The sequence below is a fragment of the Sarcophilus harrisii genome, chromosome X, assembly GCF_902635505.1.
Source record: "Sarcophilus harrisii chromosome X, mSarHar1.11, whole genome shotgun sequence".
Lineage (NCBI taxonomy): Eukaryota > Metazoa > Chordata > Mammalia > Dasyuromorphia > Dasyuridae > Sarcophilus > Sarcophilus harrisii.
In genome coordinates this window covers 8,780,467-8,801,077 of record NC_045432.1, presented here as the reverse complement: position 1 = coordinate 8,801,077, position 20,611 = coordinate 8,780,467, and the positions used below count along the sequence as shown (strand labels likewise).

The 20,611-nt window shown below is 37.4% G+C and overlaps 1 long non-coding RNA gene across 1 annotated transcript; it reads right to left on the bottom strand.

Moving 5' to 3' along the window:
• Positions 1-15,349: 15,349 nt before the first annotated feature.
• On the bottom strand, positions 15,350-17,092 carry LOC116420201. The gene is made up of 3 exons (XR_004230489.1): positions 16,987-17,092; positions 15,773-15,816; positions 15,350-15,475 (listed from the first exon to the last, which is right to left on the bottom strand). It is a non-coding gene; the product is annotated as an uncharacterized LOC116420201 (long non-coding RNA).
• Positions 17,093-20,611: the final 3,519 nt, after the last annotated feature.

Here is a 20,611-nt window from a genome sequence, read left to right as displayed (position 1 = left end):
ATCTAGAGAGAGAACTATGGAGAATGAATGTAAATGAATTCATGTTATTTCCACATCTTTTTTTCCTTTTTTCTTCTGGTTTTCTTTTTCTCATGTTTTTTTTCTTTTTGATTCTGATTTTTCTTTCCAGACATGATTCGTAAAAAAATGTGTATTTTAAAAAATTTAGGCACATGCACAAGCAAATAAATAAATAAAACAATAAAAAAGAATGAAAACCTAGAATCAAATGGAAAGATAAAGCTCCTATCATATGCCAGATTCTAAATAAATACTTCTGGGATTGATTGATGCATTTACTGATTACACTGATGTTGGTTGATCCTAATATAGTGATAAACTAAAATTTCCAAGGGAGGTAGTGAGTTCCCTATTACTGAAGGACTCCAAGCAGAGAGAGGATGCCCTCTTGTCAGGGGTATCATAGAGAGGACGCATTATGTGTCAGATAGGAAATGAGAGGCTGAGTTTTTAACCTTTCCAGGCATAAGATTCAAGAACTACTGTGAACAGTCTACTTTGGCACTGCTTGGATGGGGTTAGGGGTTAGGGAAATCTCCATTTTTTTATTTTTCTCTCCTAGAAAGTTGGCAACCTCTCTTTCTACAATAAATACTCTTGTAACTTCACTCAGTCCTTTCTCCATAGGGGAAGTGCTGGCCTCAGAGAATATTCCTAGGAGGGCTTAATATCATGTCTTCAGGATCTCCCAATGGCCAGATCTTTTTTCTGCCTTTCTCTTCTTAGACGCATATCATTTGTTGATTGTCTGTAGGCTCTATGTCCCCAGGGGTCTTGAGACAACACCAATGTTGCCCCTCTGGTTGTGGCAGGCTTTGTCCCCATGACCTTGCTTTCTGCCTCCCTTTCTTTGAATGGTGTGGGAAATCCTTTCTCACCTAGCTTGCTCCAGTCAGCAAGTCCTGAGTTCAAATTCAGTTTCAGAAACTTACTGGCTTTCTGACCACAGGCAAAGCATTTACTCCTGTTTCCCACAGTTTCCTTGCTTGTAAAATGGGCTGGAGAAGAAAATGGCAAAACCTTCAGTATCTGTGCTAAAACAATAACAACAACAACCCTGGAAATTTGGTCAAAAAGAGTTTGATGGAGCTGAAAAAAATGTCTGAAGAACAAAAGTATATATCAAGCTATCCCATGGAAGAAAAAAATAGAAAAATCCAGCAAAATGAATCTGTGCATTGTATATGTCTGAAAATAAATTCATGCTGCTCTCCCCGTGGACCTTGAACTGATGGGAAGAAATAGGGAGTCTTCTCTTCATCCTGTTCTTATGCACCATGCTTACTGAGTTTTATTTTACTCATACAGAGTGAGCCTCCGCCAATAGAATGCACTTTTCTCTGAGGGCAGAGACTGTTTCCTATATATTTTTGAACTTCTAGCACCCAGAGGAGAGTGTAGCATGTAGTAGAGTTTTCATAAATGGTTTTCTGTCCTATCTAAAGGCATTGAAAATTATTTTGGTGACTTCTGGTGGTCATCATCGACATCGCAGAATTTTCCAGTTTCCCTGTCCTCCATGAGAATGTTGCATTCTTTATTTTTAATTATATATTTCCTTTAAATATTTATCCTTCAGGTACATGTAAAATATTTTGTTAATATTTCTTTTCCTAATTTTGTGTTTTTTTCCTTCGTCCTTATACCCATAACCCCTAAATGAGAAGGCCCATGAGAAGTTATGTAAAAAATTTCCATAAAAATCATGTAAAAAATGAAAAAAAACATAGTTCCTTCCCACCCTAGTTTAAAAAAAATTTCCAGAAGAAAATTAAAGATTCATGCTTCAGTCTGTATTTAGACATAATCAGTTCTTTCTCTGGGTATCGATAGCATTTATCATCATTTTAAGTCCTTCATCATGCAAACAAAGTCATATCTAAACAATGCTCGTGGGTAGACTGAAGCTATTTGATAAAAATGACAATTCTGCCTAAATTGGTCTACCTGTTCAGTGCCAATCAAAGTGCCAAAACTTTATTTTGTAGAACTAGAAAAAATAATAACAAAATACATCTGGAAGAACAAAAGGTCAAGATTATCAAAAGAATTAATGAATAAAAAAGTACAAAGGATAGCTTAGCATACCAAACCAAAACACTGTATTATAAAGCATCAGTCAGTAAAGCCATTTGGTACTATGTATGAAATAAAGTAACGGATCAGTGCAATAGATTAGATACACACTACATAATAAGCAAGGCCTATAGCAATCTAATATTTGCTAAACCCCCAAACTCCAGATGCTGGAGTAAGTACTCAGTATTTGACAAAAATAGCTGGGAAAATTGGAAAATAATAGGTCAGAAACTCGACATGGACTTTTATCTCACACCCCATACCCAAATAAGATCAAAATGGATACATGATTTGGGCAAGAAGAATGATACCATAAACAAATTAGGAAAACAACAGATAATTTACCTAGCAGATCTTTGGAGAAGGGAGGGGTTTATGAATAAAGAAAAACTGGATAACACTATGAAAGGTAAAATAGATAACTTTGATTATGTTAAATTAGAAAGGTTTTGCACAAACAAAACCAACAGAAAAAAGTTTAAAAGGCAAGTACAAAGGTGGGAAAAAATCTTTACAGACAGTAATTCTGATAAAGGTCTCATTTCTAAAATAGACAAAGAATTGTGTCAGATTTATAAGAATAAAAGCTATTCTCCAATTGATAAATTCTCCAAGAATATGAAGACAATTTTCAAATGACAAAATTAAAGTCATCTATATTTATATGAAAGAAAATGTTCTAAATCACTATTGATTAGAGAAATGCAAATTAAAACAACTTTGGGATACCACATTGTATATTCTTCAGAGCAATCTTACAACTGATCATTCCACAACTTTGCTATTACTATGCACATAGTAACATTTCACTTTACTTGAGTTCAGGGAGGACTTTCCAGGTTGTTTTCTGAGAGTATCCTGCTCGTTATGTCTTGTAAAACAATAATATTCCTTCAAAAATTGATACCGCAATTCATTCAGTTATTCCACAATTGATGGGCAGCCTCTCAGTTTCCAGATCTTTATCCTGAGAAAAAAGCTGTTATAAATATGTAGGTTCTTTTTTTAAAATTCCTTTTGGGATTCATGCCTAATGGTGTAATTTTGAGGTCAAAATATATGCATGATTTTATAATCCTTTGGGCATAGATTATATCTTTTGATCATTTATCAGTTGGGGATACCTTTTTTTTTTTAAAAAATAAATTTGACCCAGTTCCCTATACATTTGAGAAATGAGGCGTCCATCATGGAAACATGCTTAAAAATTCTTTTCATAATTATTATTAGTAACTGTATTTCCCCCCCTGTTTATTCTAATCTTTTTTTCCTTTCACGCTCTCTCTCCTAAAAATGTTTTGCTTCTAACCAGGCCCTCCACCAATGTGTCCTCTTTTCTATGCCCCTCCCTGCTTCTTTTTTTTTTTTTTATTTAATAGCCTTTTATTTACAGGATATATACATGGGTAACTTTACAGCATTAACAATTGCCAAACCTCTTGTTCCAATTTTTCACCTCTTACTCCCCACCCTCCCTAAATGGCAGGATGACCAGTAGATGTTAAATATATTAAAATATAACTTAGATACATAATAAGTATACATGACCAAAACATTATTTTGCTGTAAAAAAGAATCAGACTCTGAAATATTGTACAATTAGCTTGTGAAGGAAATCAAAAATGCAGGTGTGCATAAATATAGGGATTGGGAATTCAATGTAATGGTTTTTAGTCATCTCCCAGAGTTCTTTTTCTGGGTATAGCAAATTCAGTTCATTACTGCTCCATTAGAAATGATTTGGTTGATCTCGTTGCTGAGGATGGCCTGGTCCATCAGAACTGGTCATCATCTAGTATTGTTGTTGAAGTATATAATGATCTCCTGGTCCTGCTCATTTCACTCAGCATCAGTTCGTTTAAGTCTCTCCAGGCCTTTCTGAAATGGATGACTACCTCCAAAAATACAGACTTCCCAGACTAACAGAGGAAGGAAGTAATTGCCTTAAATATTCCAATTCAAGAAAAAGAAATAGAACAGGCAATTAAACAACTCCCTAAGAAAAATCCCAGGACCAGATGGATTTACATGTGAATTTTACCAAACATTTAAAGAACAATTGGCCCCAATGCTATATAAATTATTTGATAAAATAGGGAATGAAGGAATCCTACCAAATTCCCTCCCTGCTTCTTTTAACACCCTTCCCGTCCTATTTTCCTGCAGGATAAGATAGATTTCTATACCCATATTGAGTGTATATGTTATTTTTTTTTTGAGCGAATTCTGATGAAAGCAAAATTCACCCATTTCCCTCGCTCTCCTCTTCTCCCTCTCCCCTTCTCCCCCTCCATTGTAAAAGCTTTTATCTTCCTTCTTTTATAGTTGATAATTTACAGCATTCTGCTTCTCCCTTCCTTTATATCCCAGTACATTGCTCTCACACCCCTTGATTTTATTTTATTTTATTTTATTATTTTTTTTTTTTGCTGAGGCAATTGGAGTGAAGTAACTTGCCCAGGGTCACACAGCCAGGAAGTATTAAGTGTCTAAGGACAGATTTGAACTCAGATCCTCCTGACTTCAGGGCTGGTGCTCTATTCACTGCGTCACCTAGCTGCCCTTAATTTTATCTTTTTTAAAAAATATATTGTCCCTTCATATTCAAACCACACATGTGCCCTCTGTCTAGATATACTCCTTCTAAATGCCATAATCATGAGACAGTTCTTATGAGTTACAAGTATCATCTTACCATGTAGGATTATAAACAGGTAAACCTTGTTAAGACCCTCATAATTCCCCTTTCCTGATTAGCTCCATATGTGCCACATGAATCCTGCATTTGAAAATCAAATTTTTTACTCATCTCTAGACTTTTCATTATGAATGCTTGAAAGTCTCCTATTTCATTGGATTTCTACCTTTTCTCCTGAAAGATCATACTCAGCAGTGCTGGGTAGGTGATTCTTGGTTGTAATCATAGCTTCCAAATTCCTCTCTGGGATATCATATCCTATGTGCTCTAATTTTTAATGTGGAAGCTGTTAACCTTGGGTTATCCTGGCTGAGGTTCCACCAAACTTGAATTGTTTCTTTCTGGATGCTTGCAATATTTTCTCCTTAACCTGGAAGTTCCGAAATTTGGCTATAATATAACTGGGTGTTTTCATTTTAGGATCTCTTTCAGGAGGTTTGGATTCTTCCAATTTCTATTTTCCCCTCTGGTTCTAGAATATCAGGACAGCTTTCCTCGATAATTTCCTGAAAGATGAGGTCTAGGCTCTTATTCCAATCCTGATTTTCAGGTAGACCAATGATTTTAAAATTATCTCTCCTGAGTCTGACGTTCTAAAATTTGTTTGGAATCATTATTTAAAAGTTTGACAGCGTTCCAGAAAGAACTCGGATTGAGTCTCTATCTCCACTCCACTATCTTGGCTCCACGTGAACAATATTGCATTCTAATGAAAGTTTGAGGCCAGACAGGAATAGATTATACAAGGGAGGGAGATCCCTGTTTTGTTGCCAATGCAGATATTGCACTTTTATTTCAGCCATCTCAGGTCGAAGCCTGCCTGTCATTTCAAATAAAATCCTTGATTTATGAAATAGAGAGTACAGAATTCCTTCTGTGGTGATAATTATTCAGACTAAATCATCAACATCCACATTATCTATCAGAGTTTCTGTCATATCAAAAGTCATCCGATATAGGTGCAATGAAGGAGAAGCCCAAATAGAGCATCCTGGGGTAGATTCCTTCCTCCAGGTTGCTAGAAGGGCTGAATGTCGTGATGAAGTCATGGTCTCAGCAGGACGAGCTGAAGATTTTTAGCCACACAAGCCACAAACTCTAAAACTTGACTCTACCATTGTGACGTCATTTTAGTCCTCTTTAAGTAGGAGGAAAAACAACCAAAGTCCCCCTCTTCATTCCTGTACCTGCCTCATTAACTGCTGACCAATCACAGTTGACTTTCACCAATCAGGCCCACTCCCTCATCCAAAGGTTTTGTGTTTGCTCTTGAAGACAGATGATCTTGGACACCATCAATTTAGTGATCATCAGATAGTCGACTTAATACATTGATGATTAGTTACACAGAAACTCTGTCTCTCAGGCTTTCATTGCCCCTCTCTTTCTGATAAACTCCATTTTGAACAAAGCCATCTTTCTCCTTCAGGTAAAACCAACATTGTAAAATATGTGGTATTTGTCAAATATATATATGCCATACACTTCAATTCTCCTCTTTTTCACAAAGCTGATTTGCTAAAGGTCCTTTGCAAAGTTTTAGATTGAGAGTTTCAAGGGATATCAAAAGAATATAGATAACTTACTCAATTTAAAGATGAGAAACTGAGGTCTACAGAGAAGTGACTTGCATAAAGGCATACATAGGAATATAGACGTGATGCTGAAAAGATCTCCTCCTCCTCTAAGTCTGTAAAAAGCAGGGTAGGGCTAGAAAGTAAACAACCTCTCATGTCCTGGAGGGACAGGAGAGCTAGTGTCTAGAAATCAGAGCTGGCTCACCATTATAAGAGCCAGGAACAGGACCAGCCATGAGTGACAGCCCAGGAGTGGGTACTACATAAGTAGGTTTCAGGCGAGATGAGAAGTTGGGAATACCTTTTGGAGTGACTGGGATAATGAATTAATCAGAGAGGCATAAAAAGATAGCTTTTCTTTGGGGAGAGGCCAGTTGAGATAACGTAATTTTAAAATATAGAGGACTGGGTCATCCTCATTTCCTGATTTTCTCCAGCTTCACTCACCAGGCTGGGTGAAGCAACAAAGGTATTAGATGGAGGGAATGATCAAAGACAAAGGTTTGGCTGTGCAAGATCAGGAAGGGTATAAGAAAGTCGAGAAAAGCAGACAGTTGGGAATTTTCCATTAGTTCACCAAGGAATCAGAATGGAGAAGAGGACTCCAAGGAGTCAGGATGGAGAAGGGAAGAAAGTGTAGCTAGTGCAGAGGTAATCTGCCTGGTAAAGAACTAAGGGGTTGAAGGATTGGGAGTTGTGAGGTGTTTGGGTTGCAAGGCAAAAGGACAGGTAGAAAAATGATAGGTTCTGATCAGATGAGAACATTTCATAGTTCTCAAATGGGGAAGTGTCTTATTTGTAGGTGAAGGCAAAGTCAAGAATATGACCTTCTTTGTGACATGTAGCGTAGCAGGTCATGTAATGAGTAAATTGAGGAAATTTATGAGGTTAGGGTGTTGGAGGACTATAATCTTATATAATGAAGTCCCCTCTTACGAGGGCGGGAATTGGAAAGAAGAGAAAGCCTGTGAGAAGACACTGAACATATTAAGAAAAGAAGGGCAGTGTCCTGGAGTCTTATAGACACCAGCCACTGAATTTTGGATTGACTGGTAGATATGGATGGAGTGAACCTCAGAGGAAAAGCTATTGAGGGAAGGTGGAGAAGGAGCGCCTGGAAGTGACAATGGGAAACAAGGAATATTCTGACTCTCCCACCTTAATTAGAGAGTGAGTTGAATGAGTGAAAGGGTAGCCAATGCCTGAAAGGCCAGGAAGACTGTGTCTTCAAAGTCTTCAAAGGGGAGCCAGGTAGAACTCAGAGCAGAAAAGGGAAAGATTTAAGGTGGAAGCAAGATTCTTACCTAGAGAGCTGGCATTCCAGAAGGCACAGTAGAAGGGGTGGCTGGCTTTAGTGCAGGATACTGAGCTTTCCGGAGGAAGGATGGATGATGGAGGAAGGAGGAAAATGGAGAACTGAGTTTGATGGGTAAGGGGCAGGGAGAGTAGAATCAGTGGAAAGGGAAGAGTAGGATCAGGAACCAGGGTTTTTTTAATCATTGAGTAATGATTTCAGGTAGGTTTTCCTTGTCCAGACTTGTAGCCTCAGGGCACAATTTTCTCAGGCAGTTCAGGCAAAGGAACAAGTTCTTGGAGTGGAAGGAATGGTATTGTTCTCTGTCTCCCAAGTCAGGAGACCAGTCTGGATAGTGAATGAAACCACCTTTCTCTTCCCCAGGAAGGAGGAATCTTGTCCTTGGCAGAATGCCATCTTCTCCCCTTAGCTCAAAGACAGGGACCTGGCATCTGGTGGAATGACATTTCCATTTCACCCCCATGGATCCTGGAGTTGAGGAACCAATTTCTTTTATGTCTTGGATATGCGAAATTAATTTAAAAAAATAATTGCAGATTTCTAACCTTCCTCCCCACTTACCTTTTTTTCTCCTTATTTTAACTGCATTAGGTTAGTTTGTGGAAGAAACTTTTCAATTTTACATAATCAAAATGTTCAATTTTATCTTTGGGGTTACCCTCTATCACTTATGTAGTCATGAACTCTTCCCTATCTATAGTCTTGAAAGATCATTTCTTCCTTATTCTTCCATTTTGTCATTCCATACCCAATTTCTACTAAAACTGCTTTCCAATTTTTCAAGAAGTTTTGTTTTAGTCAAATTAACAGTTCCTTGTGACTGGAGTCATTGACTTTCCTGAATACTTTTCTTCTCTGATTATTTGCTTCTGTGTGTTGTGCTCCTAATCTCTTCCACTTTTTGATCTCTCTATTTTTTTTTTACCAGTACCAAATCAATGATCCCAGCTTTGTGCTATAGTTTGCGATCTGTCACTTATAGACCTTTTCTTTGCCAAGCTTTTTTGTTTGTTATGAGGTTCTTGACCTTTTATACCTCCTTATGAATTACAAGATTATTTTTTTCTTGCTTAATAAAATTTTGCGTTGGCAATTTGGGATGGCAGTTAATGAGTCAATTAAGCAATGTTCTTATTTTTCTTGTATTGGCTCGATCTATTCCTGAACAGTTAATATTTCTCCAATTACTAAGATCTGCCTTTATTTCTGGAAAAAGTGTTTTATGCTTGGATTCATATAATTCCTGGATTTTTTTTGCTAGATCCAAATCCATAATTTTTACAGATTCTATAATGATTTTCAAACATGTTTGCCTTTCTAACTCTTCCTGTTTGGTTTGCATACTCAATAGTGCTAGTTTATGGCACTTATATTATCTATGGAATTTTTGCTGAATTTGCTTAATGAAATGAATATATTCATTTAAATTTTGGTTGATTGTTTAATATTTTCTCAGCAAATTATCTCATCATTTATAAAGAGTGATCATTTTGTTTCTTTATTTATGTTTACCCTCTCATTTGATCTTTCTTGCCTGATTGGTATTGTGTTGACTATGTTGAACAGGACAGCTCTTTCTGGTTATGTCAGATCCAGACCTCTCTTTTTATCTTTCCACCAGTGAATGAGAAACTTTTTTTTAAAATTTGGGCTCCACATGTTACACGGGATACCAAAAACTAATATACCCGAAATCTTGTCACTTTCTTAGAGTCACTCATATAGGGAAGGTATCCATAGTATTTTCTCTCCCTGAATCACTCATTTTTCCCCAAGTACCTGACATGTAACCAGGGGAACACAAAGGGAATAGGGAAGTAGTTAGGACATGACTGTCCTTTTTCTTCCACCCACAGAGATGAATGGACAAATATGAAGGAAAGATAAGAGGAGTTAGAGGCGGATTTCTGAGAAGATAGTAGCTCAAGGAATAGACGATACACTAATCGAATATATACGCTAATGAACAAAAGAAAGGAATTGTTCAGATTAGTGGGAGAGGAACCCTGAACATCAGAGGCAGGTAAGGAATTGGGATTGAGAAAAAGGAGATTATTATTAAATAATTGCCCATTTGTTTAGCTGATCAATGAAACTGCTTGATCAATAAGGCCTGCTTCCTGCTCTTTGTCTTGATGGTTTCCTTGATTTATCTTATTTGTGACTTGTTCCACTGATTCACACAAACACCCAACCCCCACTTTTCCACAAGAGGATTATTTAACCTGTGGCTTATTATTCATGAGTGAAGAGTCAAACCAATCAGGATTTCAGCCCACCACCTGATCACTGGCCAACAAGCCAACTTTCCTTGCGGGGAGAGAGCAGTTTTGGATATGATCCCCAGATATTTTAATGGCAGTGTGCAGGGGTCCAGCCTCTGCAGAGGTCCAGGGGGTTGAGCAGGAGGAATAGGGTCGGCATCAAAGGAAGACAGGAGTCATGGGGTAGTTTGAGTGAGGAACTGATGGAAGTGATGCTCCCACTCTCTCAGGCTCCTTCAGGCTTTATTTTTATACTATATCACGATCATATACTTTTCTTTAGGTCAACATAGTCTTCAGACATGTGTCTGACTTATTGACCTTTATATGTTACTACATTTGATATTTAATATTTAAGTAAGTTTTTTATGATTAAGTGTTAATTATTGATTACATTACGCGAAACCAATAATAAAAGGGAAATGTTATACAAGGTTAAATGTCAGTGAATTTTGTTAATTTACTTATGTCCTCTTTGTCAATTCTATGAATTGTTTGATTCCTCTATTTCCCTGCCTTGGAACCCTGTACATAGGCATTTAGGGCAATTCCTAGTTATACTTTAATCATCTTTTGATTCCTAGACATGTTGATCTTTTCTGAGTCTAAGTTGGTAAACACCATTATTTCCTGGACCTTTGGATTCTCTTCAATAATGACAATGCTTTCCATGGTGTTCTCTCCTTTATCATTTGTCCCAGCGAGAGATTAGTTTTATTAGGACAGAATATGCCTGTAGAATCATTTCTAGTTAACTTGCCCAAATTTCTCTTTCACCAGATCTTTTAAGATAATGTTTAATGCTGTAATCAAGCCAGCTATAAATAATATAGGAAATAATAGCCCATTAATGAGAATCATAGGAGGAAATGTTGTTCCTGCATGAGTGCTGTGCACATTTGATCTCAATGCTGGGCTTTGCCGATCGGTTTAGAGATTGCGGCTTCCAACAGCAATGAACACACATTTCCTTAATTCTCTGTACAAATAGCATCTCTAAAATATTAAACAATCTCACAGACCAGTATGGACCGTTCCCTCCATCCAGCTAATTTTGGTAAATTAGCACCAGAAATGAAGTGTTCCTTGTGGCTACACAAGCATCCCCTCCCAGCTCTAAACCTAGAAGAGTTCCTATTATACAAGGCTGGGAGAGTCAGGCCTTAATTATTTGCACTTGTAATAAGAATAGTGGTAGAAATTGTCCCACAAGCTTTCCTGTGGGTCACGGTTCTGATTCTACCTAAGTGAGGAGGGCTTCTTGGTCAATACTGAGTAACCTCTATTTGGCTACAGGTCCATGTTCCAGAATGGCTCTCTTCCTGACTGGGTTGCTGTTCATCTCTCCATGTCCTCCTATACTGGATTTGGTGATGAGAGTCAACAAAACATTATTCCAGTGTTGCTGAATGCACATAAAGAATCCCCCCAAGTGTACTCTCAGTGTTCATGACACCAGCCTCCACCTATCTCTCCGGCCATAAGCCATATCCTTCCATGATCCTCACTGTCCTTAAACTGTAAAAGTAGGGGGATGGAACTAACTGGCCTGTGAGGCCTCTTCTAGCTCTAGATGTCAGATCCTGCGATCCCCTGTAGTCCCTGAAGGTCTTAAGGGAATGATTGAGCAGAGAGGGACCTTAGGTAACAGATATAAACCATATAAGCTTGGAGAGAGACAGACAGACAGACATTGGCTCTGTTCAGAAGGAGAATAACTGAGAGAGACAGATGTCATTTAGCATCTGGTAGTAAATGAGGAACCAGATTGAAATCCCAGCCCAGCTACTCAGGACAAGGAATACAGCTGTAAACTCACTGTATGAGTTTGTATACTCATAAGGCTTTTGTTTTTAATTTCCTAGCCCTGCTCACCAAAGCCAGTATTTGCCTACACACCTCACTTCATAAGTCTTACTCACATTTGATATCATTTTCATAAATTTCTTTCAAAACTTACATTACCCATGTTTTTGGATTTATTTCCTTTGAATAATGCTCTTGTGAATGGGTAGTATCAATGTCTTATCCAATGAAGTGAAAAGAAGGGTGAAACCAAATCAACGGTGTCTCTGCTGTTATGAGCTCTGGTCCTGTATCAGATGTTCTTTGCCACCATGGAGAGTTTCATAGATAATTTTGATATGCATGATTTGGCCTGAATTCCTGTGTAGACAGAAGGAATTCATTACTCACTTCCTCTTGCAAATTCAGGACTTACTTCTCTCCCTTCTTTTCCCTTAACCAGGAGTAAATTGTTGCACAGGGTTAAAATAAATAAAATTAGACTTTGGAATTCATCTAAAGGTAATATTAGGAAATGGGCATAAAATAGTAGCCTTCAAGTAACTGAAAAATGATGATATTATTGTATTGTAATAAGGACTTCTGAGGTATTTTTTTCCTTGTCTACAACTTTAAAATAATTTGCAGTAATCCTATTTGAACATCAGATGTCAGTGAAAGACTGTGTTATGTTCTTATGTTCCTCAAAGGTAATTATTTGGTCAGCAACCATTTATTATGCAGCTACTTTCAATTCAATTTAGTAAACATGTTTTGATCACCTACTATGTGCCAAGAATGTTGTGCCAGTTATGGGGGATTTGGGGACATTAAGAAAGAGTCATGTGAAGCAAAAAATAATTAGGCAATCATAGTAAAGCACATGAAACAAACAAAGGGGTTTGTATGGCATCTTAAATGGATCAGGGAGCTATTGGTATTTACTGAACACATTAATTGACTAGGAATTTTGGAATATTTCTTGGCTGCTGACTGAACAGTGGATCAGAGAGGAAAAGCCTGATATGAAAAATCCAATAAAGAGACTATACAAATAGTCCAAGTGAGAAATGATGAGATTTTGTGAGTGGAAAGGCAGTGGATACAAGTCAGTCCGAAGAGAGAGTTATGACAAAACATGGCAACAGACTGGATACGGTTTAAGGAGAGTGAAGATCATGGGAGGAGCTTTAGCTAATGGCCAGGAAAGGAAGTGAAGGCTGCTGTTATATAATCTGAGTGGAGGACACTTTGGAGGATTCTTTGCATTGCATATTACATTCAGCAACACTAGAATGGCTCAAAATGTTTTGTTCACACTCATAACCAGATAGAGCATAGGTGTATCTAGACAGGTGACCAGCAGCTCTGCCATGGATAGAGGCAAATGGGAACATAGATCTATAAAGCCTTAGAGCATAGCAAGAGCTCTCTAAGCCAATCATACTAAACCACTATGGATTGTCACACCCATCTCACGCCCATCTCAGACTTGCTATGTAGTCAACCTGGACAAGGTTGACTTCTGCTCAGCACCATCTTGTTGTCCACAGGGGTGGGGCTCCTTCCTCCCAGCATCATCTTGTTCAACCCTTGCATCAACACCCTCAGTTTCTCAGTTTACCTGAATCGGGTTCCCTACAGTTGTCCAAAGATCCCTGAGGGTTAGCAACCCCTTACAAATGCTTCCTTTTGTTTCTGAAGGCTATGTCTGAGTTCCAATGTGTCAAATGTGACAGAATCCCTAAGAGTAGTCAGAGTAAATTTCAAAATTAATATAAAAGCAGCTATAACAACTAACCATCCAACAAGACTAGCTCCCCCTGGAGTGAGTAAACGTTTCACAGTACCCCAAGGGTCTGCTTTGTGAAAGAAATTCAAGATCTTGTTGGCTATCACATCAGGTGGCATTTGACCATAAGCTTCCAAATCAATATCAGACACCAATTGCTCCAATCTAGATAATTCCAAAGTAACATTATCTGGTATGAGTCGATGTAACTGAGCTCTTGTCAGTTCCTATTTGAGTTTCATTATATTGCTTTGGTGTAAAACAAAAGATATTATAACGATAGTCACATTGTAATTTTTGTAGTATTTCCAAATATGCCACATCCTCACCCAACAATTGTGTGGCCTCCTGTAAGGTATGAATAGTGCCATAAATCTCCTTATCTACTTTCAGCTGTATTCTGAGTCCTTTAGACACATTTTTTCATAAGGTTATATACTTCATGCATTTGCCTGACTGAGTTTTGTGTGTTAGATACAGCCATAGTTAATACTATGGATGGCAGAATGGCTTCAATGAATAATGTCATTCCCAGTACCAAACATGAAGTACATCTTTTTGTTCCAATCATTAATTGATCTATGTATTCTTCCAATCTATCAAATATCTCATCCCTTGGAGATCTAAACCATCCTTTTGCTTTTACCACAGTCATAGCATATTTTGGCCTTGTTTAATATAAAAACTTACCCAGTAATTTCAGGTCCTATATATTGCCAAACTTTACAATCTAAACAAGTAAAACTGAATATTCCAGTCTTATACACAATTAATTGTGATTGGTTCCCAATGTGATCCACTAAAAACACATGATCTTTCCCTGAACATATCGGTGCTGTATGAGAAATGTGATTAGTATAATCACCATTTTTCATATTCATAGGAATCAGTTGCACTGTCTGTCCCCCTATCGCTAGAATCAATTTATCTAAATCCTTCATTGCTACATCCTTATTGGTGACATTGGGAAACAGCACTTATATGGGAATCAGGTAGATCAAGTGTGGTATTATGACAGGATACAAGTGTTTCAGTGCATTCCTTGTCTTTAAGCATAACATGATGACAATGATGTGTATCACAATCTTGAAGCATCAAAACCCCCGGATACTTATGATAAACAGATTGTGTTTTAAACCTATCAACCATGATGAACAGTGTCGCATTCGGCCGGTATAGCTAAGAGGGATATCTATCCCTTTAAGTCTCTAAGTCCAAAGATGAAAAAACCTCTTGTTCATGCGCATTGAAAACTATCTTTGTTGCTAATGGTATTGAAGAGCTGCAGCTTTTTGAGAAATCTTTGTCTTCTCTGTTGAGGGCCCTGTGAAATCTTTTCCAGCATCCATGATCTTGATTTTCCTTATTGACATCTAATGCTCATCCATACCTGTGTATACACACATAACCCTTTATCCAGGTTAGTACAGTGTCTGGACCATGCCATTCTTTATTCTTGTCCTGCCACATGACCTTTTGAGGGTCCATTATAGTTTCCAGTTTATCATCATGATTAATAAGTTGTTTCATGATCTTATTTTTTCAGTCTTTTGTTTCAATTTTAATTTTCATGGCTGAAGACAGCCCTTTATTATCAAGTTTCAAGTAATTCAGAGTATAAATTGTTCTTTGTAATTTATTATCAGGAGAACTCTCCCTTTTTGTTTTTGCATGTAAGTTTTCAAAGACTGCTTAATCCTTTCCACAGTAGCTTGACCCACAGGGTTATGTGGAATTCCTGTAATATGACTGACACCTTCAAAAGTCTTGAAACCCTTTTGACCCAAAACTAGGAGTTTTAACTTTCAAATATGTAAAGCATTATGATACAATATATCTTCTGAGACGCTTTTTGTCACAAGAACATCTGAATTTTCTTCTGAATGAAGTGGATTGATAGATTCATGCTCCATCTGTCCATCATCACTGTCCATATGTTCGTTCCTAAAGAAAATTTAAAATCCATGTTTATACTTAAAACAAGTGAAAGTTTTCAGAAAACCGTCTTCCTTGGTGAGTGTCAGTAAAGTTGATATGAAAATAGATGCAAACAATATTCATAATTCCATACACAACTCAGTACTAACTTGCCTCACTTCATACCTTGTATGTTTCACAAAGATATAGAAGGAGAAAGAGCAGAAGACAGAGATTTAAAGACAGCAGTTAGATGCACAACACCCTTAGTGTATTTGTACTTTTAAAATAAATGCATGTACTTTGGTCAGAAACCTAACTAACCTCTCAAGGCATGATGGCTTCAGTTCTTCAGAAGGCCCACTACCCTGAAAAGAAAATCCAAATACAAGAGTCAGTGAATTCACTGAGGCTTTTGTTTTTTGGGAGTATACAACTCTTTGTGACCCTCATGTGAGGTTGTACTTGACAGAGATATTGGAGTGCTTTGCCATTTCCTTCTCCCTCTGTTCTACATGGGAGGACACTAAGACAAACAGGGTAGTGACTCCCCAGCATTAAACGATGAGTAAATTTCTGGGATCAGAGTTGAACTCAGGAAGATAAGACTTTCTGAATCCAGGCCATTCTGTACTATGTCACCTCGCTATCCAAAGGTGTTCTTGTCCAGTCATTTTTCAGTTGTGTCAGACTGTTCATGACATCATCTAACAGATCCCAGAGTTTACTTCAATAAATTACAGATCAGAATTTCTAACGGATTTGAAATAAGCACCGGAGATGCAATAAGAGGCAAAAGATGTTCCCATACCAAGAAGCTGACAAGTTTACATTAAGATAACACGCAAATAAGTTAAAAGAAGCTTTATACTGGATAAATGGGAAAAGTTCACAAAAGAAAATGGAATTATGAGGGGCTAGGGAAGGTTCCTGAGAAAGCAGGATTTTAGTTCAGACTTAAAGGAACAGAATCAGTAGCTAGAAATGAGTAAGGAGGGCATTGCAGAGATGGATAAAAATCAGAGAATGGCCAGAGAAAGGAGTCTTGTTCAGAGAATGGCCAGGAGGCCAGTGTTACTGTATTATAGAAGGTAAGGTAAGAAGCATATGGAAAGGCAGAAGAGGGGTAGGTTATGATGGGTTTTGAAACCAGTTCCAAGCATTTTATAGTTGGTCTTGCCACTGGGTTTTATGGATATGGGGTGGGGGGTGGGGGAGCTAAGGAACAGAGAACGACATCATTGAAATGGTGTTTTAGGAAAATCACTGCTGTAATTGAAAGGTTACTAGAGTGGACTGGGAAAAAGTTAAGTCAGGATATTCCTATAATCTACATGTGAAATTATAACCAGGGCCTATGCAAGGGGGAGAGAAAGGGAATGTTTGAGAGGGGTTAAGAAGGTAAAATCAACAAGCTGGGACAACAATTTGGATAGGGAAGGTAAGAGACATTGAGAAGTTCAGAAAGACTTGTAGGACTGGAAGATGGTGGATATCCGTGAGAAATAAGGAAGATAAGAAAAGAATCTTACACATACTAGGCTCAAGATGTCTTCTTCACATGCAGTTCTGAATGTTTGAAAGGCAGGTGGAGGTAGAAAGTGAGTTTGCAATTTGGTCACATTATTGAATCTATTCTCAGGAAACATATTTTTGCTGGATGGCTACTTTTCCAGTTTTTGCTCTTTTTCATCCATTTCCCAGTCTTTCCCTATTTCAAGTAGAATTTGGTGCAGGGGAAACAAATCTATTAACAGAGTAAGTGCAAGGACCCTAAACAGCTTATCTAATATTTCCTGGATCAAAGGAGTTTGCAGATCTCTCCCTCCCTTTTCTATTGTTCTTGGTTTCCTTATGAATAAATTATTAACTAGTAATTTTTAATATGACTCTGTATCTTATCCTCTCATCTAAAAAAGTTTCTTCTTTGTCCATGCAAATATTTATCTTCAACTTACTAATTTGGCTAATATAGTCAGCATTTCTGGAATGGCTGAATTATAGCACTGGAAACCAACATTTCTGCTGTCACCTATGTCTTATTTGAAAAGTATTTAAAGTTTAATTTTGAAGATATTTTCATTCTTATTTAGACTTACATTGTTTACAACAATTTATTCCTTATGGTTGTCAGGGACACCATCATACAATAACAATGAATTAATTATACATGCTAGTTTTTAAAAAAAATTATTGTATTTTAAAAAGGCGACTAATAAAAGAGAAAAAGGAAAAAGAAATATGAAACAATCCTAGCTGTTCAATAATAAATCCTGAAAAAGTATCCACACATACATGAATATACTTCTGCCTCTAAAAGTAGGAAAATGAGTGACATTCATTTGCTAGATATCATTAGGACCATCACCTTTTGGATTCTTGGCTTTAGTTTGATGGAGGAGGCATAAAAGGTACACATTGACAACATCTTCTCACTCTATCCTTAGCTTCTTGTCTACCAGTACCATAAATGTGTCTTAAAGACCCTAGCCAATAAATGGAATTTATTATGGCCATCTTGAGGCGATGTATCAAAAAAAGTTGTAAGAGATTTATCGACAATATCATTGCCTTCAGCAAGGGGACCAGACAAATCGCTATGCAATCTGACATGCACAATGTGAAACTGAGACCTTCTATTTCAAGGGTCAGTTGAGTTATTACATCCCTTTGTTGGGTTTCTAAGCATAGAATCAATCCTGCTGTGTATGAACTATTAGTAATAATATTATAAGGCTGATCAAAACACAAGTCTTTGATCACTGCAAAAACCTCATTTTGTTGGATGGATGCAAATGTCATTTGGAATTTATTTAATCATTTCAATGCAGGAATGTATAAAGCAGCTTTCTTATCTTTGGTGGCATCAGTAAAGATGCTAATTGCTCAATAAAGGGGTAGCAGAAGCTTTTTCTGTCCATGGACACATATTATACACCTTGCAAGGGGAAGCGTAGTGCCATGTTTAAAATTTTGACTCATTCAACCAGCTCATGTATACATTGTTCTATTTGTTGGGAGGTCTATTGTATATGAACGGTATCAAGATCTCTTCCTATTAAAGCACGAGCTCTCCAATAGCCTTATGAATAGTATTAGGCCACTGCATAAGTTTGACAAGCTCTATTCTTAACTTGAGGTAAATGCACCCATTCCAACACAATTTCTTCTTGATGTATAACACCTATTGGTAATCTTATAGTAAAAGTATAGAAACTATCACTGTTCCTGAATTCTTTCTGTCATTTGACTTTGTAATAAATTTTCAATTAATTGAATACATTTCACTGCCATCTGAGTCCATTTTGAGGGAATGTAACTCAGATGAACCTCTCAGAATATCATAAAGAGGTGCCATCTGATTTGTGGTTATACCCAATCTATCCCTGATCCATTGAATTTCTCCATCAATTTGTGAAAGTAATTCAAAGTAGTCACTTTCGTCAAATCAAATTTTGGTGCTCTCACATTTATACACATGTCATATATCTGATAACCTAAATAATTTATAGGACTATTTCTTTATATCTTTTCCTCTGCAATAACTAATCCACTTTTTCTAAGCTCTTTAACTGTCTCTTCCAACATATTTCCCAATATATCAGGATCCAAATGTACAGCTAATATATCATCCGTGTAATGTATGATGATTGCTTCTGGAAATTTCTGCCTAACTGGTTGAATAACCTTATCTACATACCACTGACATAAGGTGGGACTATTTTTCATCCCCTGAGATAACACTTTCCACTGATATCTGTGTGAAGGTTCCGTCAAAATGATGGAAGGCACAGAAAATGCAATCTATGTCTATCTTTTACATTAATGGAATACTGTAAAACAATCTTTGATGTCAATAACCCACAATTTATAATCTTTTGGTATCATATTAAGTAATGGAAGCCTCTTTGAAGAGCACCCAGAGTGATCATTTCTGCTCTGAGAATCTTAAGCATTCTCCATTTTCCTGATTTTCTTTATAAAAATACTGGAGAATTCCAAGCACTAAATGAGTCTTCAATGTGTCCAAATTAGAAGTTGTTCCTGAACTATGTCATGTAAGGCCATCAATTTGTCTTTTGTAAGGTGCATGGTCAATCCAGTGGGATCTGAAGAGATCCACTGTATTTGTGGAGTTTCTATAACTGGCCTCACCAGGAGGCGCCACTAAAAATTTGAAGTCATGGTAGCGTCATAGTTAAATTGTGACAAAAGATCGCTACCTCATAAGAATATAGGTAAATCCCTCACCACATGAGGCCATATCTCACCAGCATGTCCTTCAAAAAGACCACCTCAGTGGCCTCAAAGATTCAATTGCTGGTTGTACTCTACCTATACCATAAACATCTAGAGGCTCACCTAAAGGCCAAGAATCTTACCAAAAACGAATGGAAACACAGTACAGTCAGCACCAGTGTTTACTAGTCCTGTATGGTTTCCCTTCTATCCTGATTGTGAGATGTAATCGACTCCCCTAACTTGTTGAGTCCAATATACATGTGACCCTTTCCTTCCTTATATAAATTAATTCCCTTCTGTCACATATGAGCAGGACAGCAACCTTTGGCCTTTTCTACATTAATATCTCCACCATTAGGATTAATGACAGGTATGAATAAAACTTTGTTTAGAAGGAAATAAACGTGTAAAAGGATAAGACCTGAATCTTCATTCTCAGGAGTAGTAATCAATAGCCCTATGCTGTCATCAGGTATATGAAGTTGATATTGTAAAGGCACCATGGTAGTAGTCAAAGCTGCATCATGCAGTTCTAACATTTGGAAGGTCTGAGAGCTGTTAAGTTCTGATATTGCTGCCTTTAGACCCACTGTTGCTTCCTTGGCATGATCCTCCCAACTTTGAGTGGATGTCTTGTGAAATTCCATTCCACTCCTTTGTCCTGGGGCTGGAGGGTCAGCCACCAGCATGTATAAATACATGTTTGACTCCGACACCCTGAGGCCCAATTCCTCATCTTTTACATTTTGGACATGAGTCTGTGGTCTGCACTCACTCCTTGTGACTCCTTACCTTTTCTATCTTTATATGAGAATCCTTTTACTCTACAATCCCTTTGAAAATGACCTAATTTTCCACAATTAAAGCACCCTTAGCATTCTTATTACCTCTTGCCTTCTGATAAACTTCTGCTTTTACTTG